The 9,083-nt window shown below is 45.2% G+C and overlaps 1 long non-coding RNA gene across 1 annotated transcript; it reads right to left on the bottom strand.

Annotated features, from left to right (window-relative positions):
* Positions 1–2,452: 2,452 nt before the first annotated feature.
* On the bottom strand, positions 2,453–6,882 carry LOC133368069 (uncharacterized). The gene is made up of 3 exons (XR_009758577.1): positions 6,652–6,882; positions 4,781–4,830; positions 2,453–2,521 (listed from the first exon to the last, which is right to left on the bottom strand). It is a non-coding gene; the product is annotated as an uncharacterized LOC133368069 (long non-coding RNA).
* Between the last annotated feature and the right edge of the window lie 2,201 nt (positions 6,883–9,083).

Genomic DNA, 9,083 nt, shown 5'->3' with positions numbered 1-9,083 from the left:
TCAGAAACATACTATCACCAACCATGGAGTGTTGCCAAATTCACATTGCTTTCCCCACATGATGAAATTATATTTGTCTTCAAGTTGCTTTTATAAATAGACACTCATACACTCTAGTGAAGTTATTGCATTTGTGGAATAGGGATGTGCTAGAATTCCGTCCTGTTCAGATTTGGTACTGCTTCAGTTGGTCACAGCTTCTGAATCTTGTATTTTTTAAACACTGTTGTATTGTATGGCAGGATCACAGCACCCTTACTCTTCAGATAATTAAGGTAATTGGCTCCAATGTCAGCCAGACAGTGAATCCGCTTCAGGGTTAGTCTGAACTTTCAAGGAGGTGGCTTTAGAAGGTGGCTTTCTAAAGGTGGCTTTAGAAAACATTTCTCTAGAAACAAAATTGTCCCTTGCTTGTAGGAAATACATTACTATAGACATAATAGCCACATCCTGTGTTTTTGCCTAGAAGACGAGGTGTAATATATATTCTGTGCTATTAAAAGAAAAAGCAACCTAAACTTTAGTGAGTATTGACAGAGCGATAACCATGTCCAGATTTATCTACTCATATTCATAAATGTACTTCAGAAAATGGCTGTAAGAAAAGAGAGAAGAGAAGAATGACTGACAGCAGGGAAGTGGGCTGGAATGCCAGGTGGAGTCTTGAGCGCATGACAGATGCAGAGTGTTGAGAAGGATAGTGGAAGAGAAAGTTAGAAGAGTTGGGAGAAGAGATGAAGGAGAAATTCAATTCCGTTTGCATTGAAAGCTGAATCTATCAAATTTGCACTTTCCGAAACAATATGAGAACTAAAACACACTCATCCTTTAAAATTCACACTTTTCTTAATTTTGTGATGCAGTTCTCCAGCCAGTGTTTACAAAAATGCATATGTTAGGGGGAAGTGGGCATAAAAATGAATATATTTGAGGATACATTCTGCCTCTGAACACTGGAGGATGCATTTAGCCATCATGAGTCCTAGCAGTGGTGGCTGGTCTCCATTGGGACTGGTGGGGCAGAAGGCAGGGCGGCCCAACAGTAGGTGAAGCCGGGGCCAATGACAAGCAGAGCCACCAAATTCTGGTTTTGTCCCTCTCTTCCTCCCTGCTCCCTGTGGCATCTGTCCCCTAGTCCTGAGGTTCCTCATCCCTGCTCTAGGACAGCTTTCCCCAACTTGTTGCCCTGCAGCTGTTTTGACAACTCATAAGGGCAACGGTAAGGAATTATGGGCATTGTAGTCCGAAATATCTGAAGGGCACCAGCTTGGAGAAGGCTACTCTGGGGACTTCAAGGGTGTTTGCTTGTTGTTTTGCATTTTTAAAAATTGTTCTTAAGCTTGTATAGAGTCACAGTTTCCTTCTCCAAAGTCATAAAATACATGTCTGAATTATTCAAATGTGGTTTGTTTCATGTTTAAGAGAACTCCATTGGGAAGGTATGAACATAGCAAGATTTATTCTTCCAGTAGGATCTGGAAGGATGGCCACTTAAGGATCACCAGAAAAGAGGGCAGAGATTTGCATAAAATGTGCATGTGCTAATTTATAGCATAGATGCAAATTTAGAAATAATTCTTATACTTTAAATAGAAATACAGCACAACTCACCATGATGGAATATGCAGTGACTAGATGACCTCTGTGGAATATAGGAACAGAGGAAGCTGCCCTCTACTGAGTCAGACCATTGGTCCATCTAACTCAGTATTGTCTACACAGACTGGCAGTGGCTCTCCAGGGTTTCAGGCAGGGATCTTTCCCAGACCTACCTGGAGATGCTGCTGGGGACTGAACCTAGGACATTCTGCATGCAAAGCAGATGTTCCACCACTGAGCTAGGGCCCTTCCCCTTTGTGTGTGTCTGCTCAGTCAGCTGTCCAGGTGTTCCCTGTTGGTGGCCTACTGTGGAAAACAGAATTCTGGGTAGATGGATCCTTGGCCTGTTCCTCCTCATTTTAAAAACTTAGTCATACCACCACAGCATCTTCTACTGCAGGGGACCAGGCTTTCTTTAATTAAAAAAGATAACTTTTCAAAATCAGCACTCTGCATCATGATGGCTGTGCTTTGCCTCCATAGTCAGAGGCAGTATGCTTCTGAATATCAGTTTCTGGAAACCGCAGGGGGGGGAGTGCTTGCAGTCTTCCCACTGGCATCTGGTTGGCCACTGTGAGAACAGGATGCTGGACTAGATGGGCCATTGGTCTGATCCAGCAGTTCTTATGTTCTTAACAGGTTTGCTGGACCACCACCTATTTGAGCTCTTGTATGTGAAAATAAAATCTAAACAGAGTCTAAGCTTCATCTAGGTTTATTATAGTGAGCACGTTCCATAATGAATAGAGAAGAGCAGAGTCCCAAGAAGCAGCTGCTATGATCTCCTTGGCTGGGAGGTCACAATATATTCATGGGAACACGTTCCAAAGAGAACCACAGAGAAAAACGAGTCTTCATTTTTCTGTTTGTTGTTAGTGTAGTAGTATTCGCCACATCTGGCTCTGTCCGTTAAACACATAGCCTGGACAACAGAGAAAGCTGTTAAACAGGCTGCAAGTAGGGACTGGCTAACTCTTTTCCAGTCTCACTTCCCATGGAAGGAATTTTAAAAAACCAGAATTTAAGGGGGGGGGGAACCACACAGCTTGGATTCAAGAGGAACAGAATCTGTTTCTTCCTCTTCTTCTTTGGAGAGGCATCTCTAAGGGACCATAGAGCTGGAATGGACCGTTGACCATGTCATCCAATCCTATGGACAAAAAATGGGTCTACTAATCTAGCAAGTCTCCACAGCAGTGGTGGCTGGTGGCTCCATGTCAGAGGGGCAGCAGAATCCACTCCAGGTTTTAGTCTGAACTTTCGAGGAGCTGTCCAAGGTTCTGAAGCATCTTGGACAGTTCCTGAAAAGTTTGGACTAAAACCTGGAGCTGATTCCACTATCCCACCGACACGGAGCCACCAGCCGTCACTGCTCCACTGTAATCTACTTGTACAATCTAAGATTGGGGTGAGGAATCTTTTTCAGCCCTGTAGCTTTATTCCACGCTGGGCAACCTGGGGGTGGGGGGCACATGTTGGTAGCGGGCAGGGCCAGAGGCAAAAATGAGTGCAACAACAGATGTAAATTTTTCCTTTGTACAGTAGACTAGTTTCTACACCTGCTTGCACATCCTCTTCAACTTCCATCCATCCAGGCATGAGGCATTATGAGAGTTCAAGGACCCATTCCAGCCAGGAAAATCCACAAGAGGTCACATCCACACCATACCTTTTAAAACCACTCTTATATCACTTTTAACAGTCATGGAGAATCCTGGGAACTGTAGTCTGTTAAAGGTGCTGGCAATAGTAGTGCTGTGAGGCCAGCATCTGTACAAACTACAGTTCCCAGGATTCTTTGGAAGAAGACATGGCTGTTAAATGTATTTCAAATGTATGGAATGGGTGTAGCCAGAGGGCATGAAGAAAGCCCCAAGGGACAGCTGGACAAGCTTGGAGAGCCGCATTTGGCCCCCAGGCCTGAGGCTCCTCACCCCTGATCTACATCATTTGGGGCTCCAACCAGACAGCTGCTCAGAAAGGAATCAGAAGAGCCAATAGGTCCAGATGACTCATCCAAGAGAGCCAAGCCACGCTCAGCAGTGAAAAGATGAACTAAGCAAAATGATTAGTCTAAATGGAAAACTCTTTCCCACCCCCTAACTCATATGCACCTTTGCCTCAAGAGCTTACTATCTCTGGAAAAAAAATTAATGTAGAGGATTCTTTCATCTTTATCTAGACACAGAGAGACACACCAGTGTTCACCCACCATGAAGATATGAAGCCATCTTCGACTGAATCAGACCGATGATTGGCTTACTTTACTTAGTATAGAATCATGGAGTTTTAGGATTGGAAGGGTTTTTGGAGCTCCTGTACTCCAGCCCCCGTGCTCAAAGCAGGAATTTACAGCATCATATCATTGGGAAACCCTCCCCACAAATGTTTAGCCAAAATCTGCTTCTTTGACATTTCTACCCATTTGTTCTAACCCTGCCCTTTGTAGAATCATAAAATTCTGGTGCTGGTTACTTGGAGTGACAGCAGCTGAGGCAGAGCTTTTCCCCAGCTTAGAATAATAGAACAGTAAAATTGGAAGGGGCCTATAAGGCCATCGAGTCCAACCCCCTGCTCGAAGCAGGAATCCAACTGAAAGCACACCCAACAGACGGCTGTCCAGCTGCATCTTGAATGCCTCCAGAGTTGAATAGCTGACCACCTCCTTAGATAATTGGTTCCACTGTTGCACTGCTCTAACAGGAAGCTTTTCGTGAAATCAGTTGAATCTGGCTTCCTGTAACTTGAGCCCATTATTTCATGTCCTACACTCTGGGACGATCGAGAAGAGATCCCGGCCCTCTTCTGTGTGGCAGCCCTTCAAGTACTTGAAGAGGGCTGTCATATCTCTCCTCAGTCTTCTCTTCTCAAGGCTAAATATGCCCAATTCTTTCAGTCTCTCCTCATAGGGCTTTGTTTCCAGTTTCTTAGGGCCTTGTTACCCAAGATCTCTTATGGGGAGATGGCAGGAACTGAGCCTGGAATCTTTTACGTGTAAACCCCCCCACACCATTTGCTCTTCCACAGAGCAATATACTATCATCACGTTTCCAAGCAGTCTTCCCCCCCCCCGACATCCTACGCCCACCCCCGGCACTGTATCTCAGAAATGAAGCTGTGGGTACAACCTCCGGTTTCACAAAGTGGCTTATCCCACAACTGTTCCCAGGATCAAACTTACATGGCTATTGGACCAGCAGCCTAGAAAATGTCCTAAGACTGTTGGCGATTCTAGATGGAGATTAAAAAGAAGTATAAGAAGTACAAGAACCCAATGTCATAGCATTTTGTGAACAGTCATTTGCACATTTCAATTTGCTCCCTCATTACCCTCTCTCTCTTCCGTGCCCACAGATCCACCAGCTTTAAAACTGCTAGTTAGTTTAGAAAGCAAAATGAAGCCTGGGTCGATGTAGTGTTTGAGATGCCCAGTATGCATACAACTCCTTCCCCCACCCCCAAAACAATGTAGGAAAAGATTGATTGTAGAATTCATGTTTGATGCATCATGAGGTTTCTTCTTGGTCATAGGATGCAAACTTTAAAATGAAACCGGCCCATCTATAATTCCCACTTGGTAGGGACAACTGCTGTATCTAATGATACTGATCTTTTTTCGATGTCTTTAAAGCTTTTTTTTTTTAAAAAAGATGTTTTTAAAGATGTTTTGTTTTGTTTTAAAGATGTTTTTAGAATGTTTTATTGTTTTTGTTTGCTGCCCTGGGCTCCTTCTAGGAGGAAGGGCGGGATATACATTTAATAAAATAAATAAATAAAATAATGCTGTGGACCTTTGTGCACAGGAGTAAGGCTCATTGAGTACAGCAGGACGTCTGCGTAACAATAATCCGAGCAACCCTGTTCAGGTATTTTTCAAAACCATGTGGGAATAGCATTAGGAGAAAGAGTGGGGCAGTGTATGTAATCACTCATGAGTACTCATTGAATGCAGTTTTCTGATGAGCTGTGAATCCTCCTGATAACTAGTCTAGGATTATCATCTAGGCCGGAGGGGGGGGACACTCTTATTTATTTATTTATTTTATTATTATTTTGTTATTTATATCCCACCTTTCCTACAAGGAGCTCAAGGTGGTATACATGGTTCTCTCTCTCCATTGTATTCTGTCCTCCCAACAATCTTGTGAGGTAGGTTAGGCTGACAGACAGTGACTGGCCCAAGGTCACCCAGCAAGCTTCATGGCTGAGTTGGGATTTGAACACTGGTCTCCCAGGTCCTAGTTCAAGTCGCTAATCACTACAGTACACTGGCTCAGTCCAAGGGCCACATTCCCGTCTGAGCAGCCTTCTGAGGGCCACATGCCAGTGATGGTGGGGGCAGAGGCAAAAGTGAGTGGAGCAATATATATAAATCTTACTTTTGTACATTGGGTTAGCTTCTGCACACATTCACATGGCCCTCTGTGTCCTTCATCCCAGAGACATAAGAGCTCAAGGGCACATTCAAGCCAGGCAAGAACACATGGCGTGCAAAGCCAGTCCAGTGAGGGATGTGGCCTGGAGAGTTCCAAGGGCCAGGCAGAGAGACCAGGAGGGCCACATTAAGCCCCAGGCCTGATCCAGTCTGCATCCCGACCCCTGCCCACTCACACTACTTTTGCAAGGATGCACACTGTTCTTCTTTGGGAGACGATGGAGGCAGAAATGAAGTGGATCTGTTCTGCCTGCTCTGTGTCACACTTTGCTGTCCTTACAGAGCAGCAGGTCTGCTCTTTCCTTTCTCTTCCTCGTGGTTCAAACATACCTGGCAAAGCCTCTTTTGCTGCTCTGAGCATTCCTTGCAAGCTCTAGCCTGTTCTAAACTTTAGCTATCCTGACCCTATCCTTGGGAGCCTGGGCTATTTGTCTTTGGTGACTGGTCCTGCCCTCCATCCCTTAGACATGAGATGCATCCTAACGGGGGCTTTCTCCTGACCCTCCAGAGAGAGAATATCTGTATAACTGTATGCTAACTCTAAGCTTCTAGGTTCTGTTGAGACATCACCCAATGAATACATTTAACCTTTTCCTCTGCACGTTGGGGCCACTTACTTGATACGAGAAACGGCTGCCAGGTAACTCATGAGGTCTTCCCAGAATATCCACAGTTCCTCCAACTGGGCATTATCACCAGGGTACTTGGGAGGTACTGGTTTGGAGAATTCGCCAGCATAACTAAGGTGCACAACCGTACAGCAGGTGATGGCAAAGAGAGGTATCCAGCTGCGTGACAGGAAGGCCATCTGCGGCAGGGAGGAAACAAAGACGACTCTGTGTGTGTGCGTGATTTGGAGCAGGTGGCCATCTGGCAGTGAAAGGGTTAATCAGCTCACTTCCACCTCCCCTGCATTCCCCTCCCTAACCTTCAAAGCCACCAGCGGCTGGTCTGCGTTTTTCTTTGCTGTCTGTTTTTGTGGTGCTGGTAGTGAATCACGGAAGATCACGTGTCAGATGTGTTTGCCTCTTGGATAATGTGCAGAAAAATCACTGTGCAAATAATCAAAGTGTGAATGTGTGTGTGGAGCAAAAGGGCTTGGCCCAGCACTAGCCTGCACATGGCACACACACACGGCACACACATGCCCATCTGGCTTTCCCTAGCTCAACTGATACACGCACCCCATATTGGTTGCACCCTTCTTCTCATTTGTGTGCCTCCAATTTCAGGGGCAAAAGCAACTTTATGGAGGCATGGCTTTCACAGAAAGGCAGGGGCAAAGTGATTGCAGCAGGGGTAGATGGAAAAGGAAAGGAGAAACCTTCAATTTCATATGCTTAACTCCCCCACCCAAAAAAAACCCCTGTGTCACTCCAGGGGCACATCCACACCATACATTTAAAGCATTCTTATACCACTTTGACAGTGGTGACTTCCCCCAAAGAATCCTGGGAACCAAAGCTTACCCCTCACAGAGCTACAGTTCCCAGAACCCTTAACAAATGACAGTTCCCAGGATTCTTTGGGGGAAGCCATGACTGTGAAAGTGGTATAAGAGTGCTTTAAATGTATAGTGTGGCTGTGAGCGGCACAGGTGTTTCTGACTAGGCAGGAGTTGCTTCTGGTTTCAGAGACCCACCAAAAAACCAAGATCTTGAGCAAAGCAATTTGGAAGGGGGGGATTCAGTGGGGGAATGTTCAGCCCCACCTCCCACTCCCCCATCCTGTGCTTTAAATCCCTCTCCTCTTTCCTTGTACAAATTCATTGACTCTTATACAAGGATCTGACACTGTAAAGTCTAGATTGGCCCTGCTTAAAAGCTCCTTAAAAGCTCTGCAACTGCCTTCCTATCCCCTTTTCTTCCCCATCCAGGGAGACTCCCTGTCCTTATATTTTGAACACAACACGATTTTGTGCCCACCTGTCATGGTTTCACTGTGAATATTTTGCTTTCAGGTAACTTTTCAAATGGTCATGTGAGACAGACAGGGATTAACAGAATCTGAGTTCATTAATGGGCACAGTGTCTCTTTGGTATTTATTTGTTAGGACCGTAGGAAGCTGCCTTGCTTGGAGTCAGACCTTTGGTCCATCTAGCTCAGTATTATCTACACTGACTGGCAGTGGCTCTCCGGGGTTTCAGACAGGGAGTCTTTCCCAACCATACCTGGAGATGCTGGGGATTGAACTTGGGACCTTCTGTATGCAAAGCAGATGCTCTACCCCTGAGCTATGGCTCTTCCCCCTCAAGGTCTGCTCCTCAGAAGCTATGGCAAATACATCTTTCTACAGAAAATAATATGGGTGACTTCTAACTCCTACACCTTTTCCTCACCTAAATCCACATCCCTCTTCCACCTTGGCTCCATATTTAACCGTTTTTAGATGGACACATAATAACTGCTCCCTTCCCAACAATTTTCCCCACCCAAAGGTCCCCATCACTCTTACCTGGATGTTCCATCCTCCAAGCAATTCTCTCCTCCCACCTAGTCACACTTCCCAGAATACTGTTCATTATACACAATACCTTCCTACAGCTGAGCAAGTCCTTTTATTTCCAGCCCATGTCACTTTTGTGCATATGTGACTGTTGCATCCTGGAGGTGCATTAATCTCCAGGTTTTCTTTTTTAGAAATCCACACAGAGTTAAACAGAGTTTGTTCACAAGACATGGATTTCCAAATGTATCTTCCTTCAGAATGCCCATTGTCTAAATGCACTTTCTCTCAAAACATGCATTTAGGAAATATTTGAAAAAGTGTGAAAGCCAATGGATAACTAAGGTCGGATTTTCTTTGCCTTTCAACCCTATATAGAGGAGAACCTTTGGTTCTCCAGATGTTATTGAACTACAGCTCCCATCATCCCTGGCCATTGGCTATGATCACTGGGCTGATGGAAGTTGTAGCTCAGCATCATCTAAAGGGCCAAAGGTTCCCCATACCTGCTACACAGTAGATAGTAGACAGTATATACTCATGTCAGTAGCGGCTGGTGGCTCTGATGTCAGTGGGGCAGTAGAATCTGCTCCAGGGTTTAGT

Source organism: Rhineura floridana, chromosome 11 (genome assembly GCF_030035675.1).
Source record: "Rhineura floridana isolate rRhiFlo1 chromosome 11, rRhiFlo1.hap2, whole genome shotgun sequence".
Classification (NCBI taxonomy): domain Eukaryota; kingdom Metazoa; phylum Chordata; class Lepidosauria; order Squamata; family Rhineuridae; genus Rhineura; species Rhineura floridana.
The sequence above is the reverse complement of the archived record's forward strand: the minus strand, read 5'-3'. Positions and strand labels throughout refer to the sequence as shown.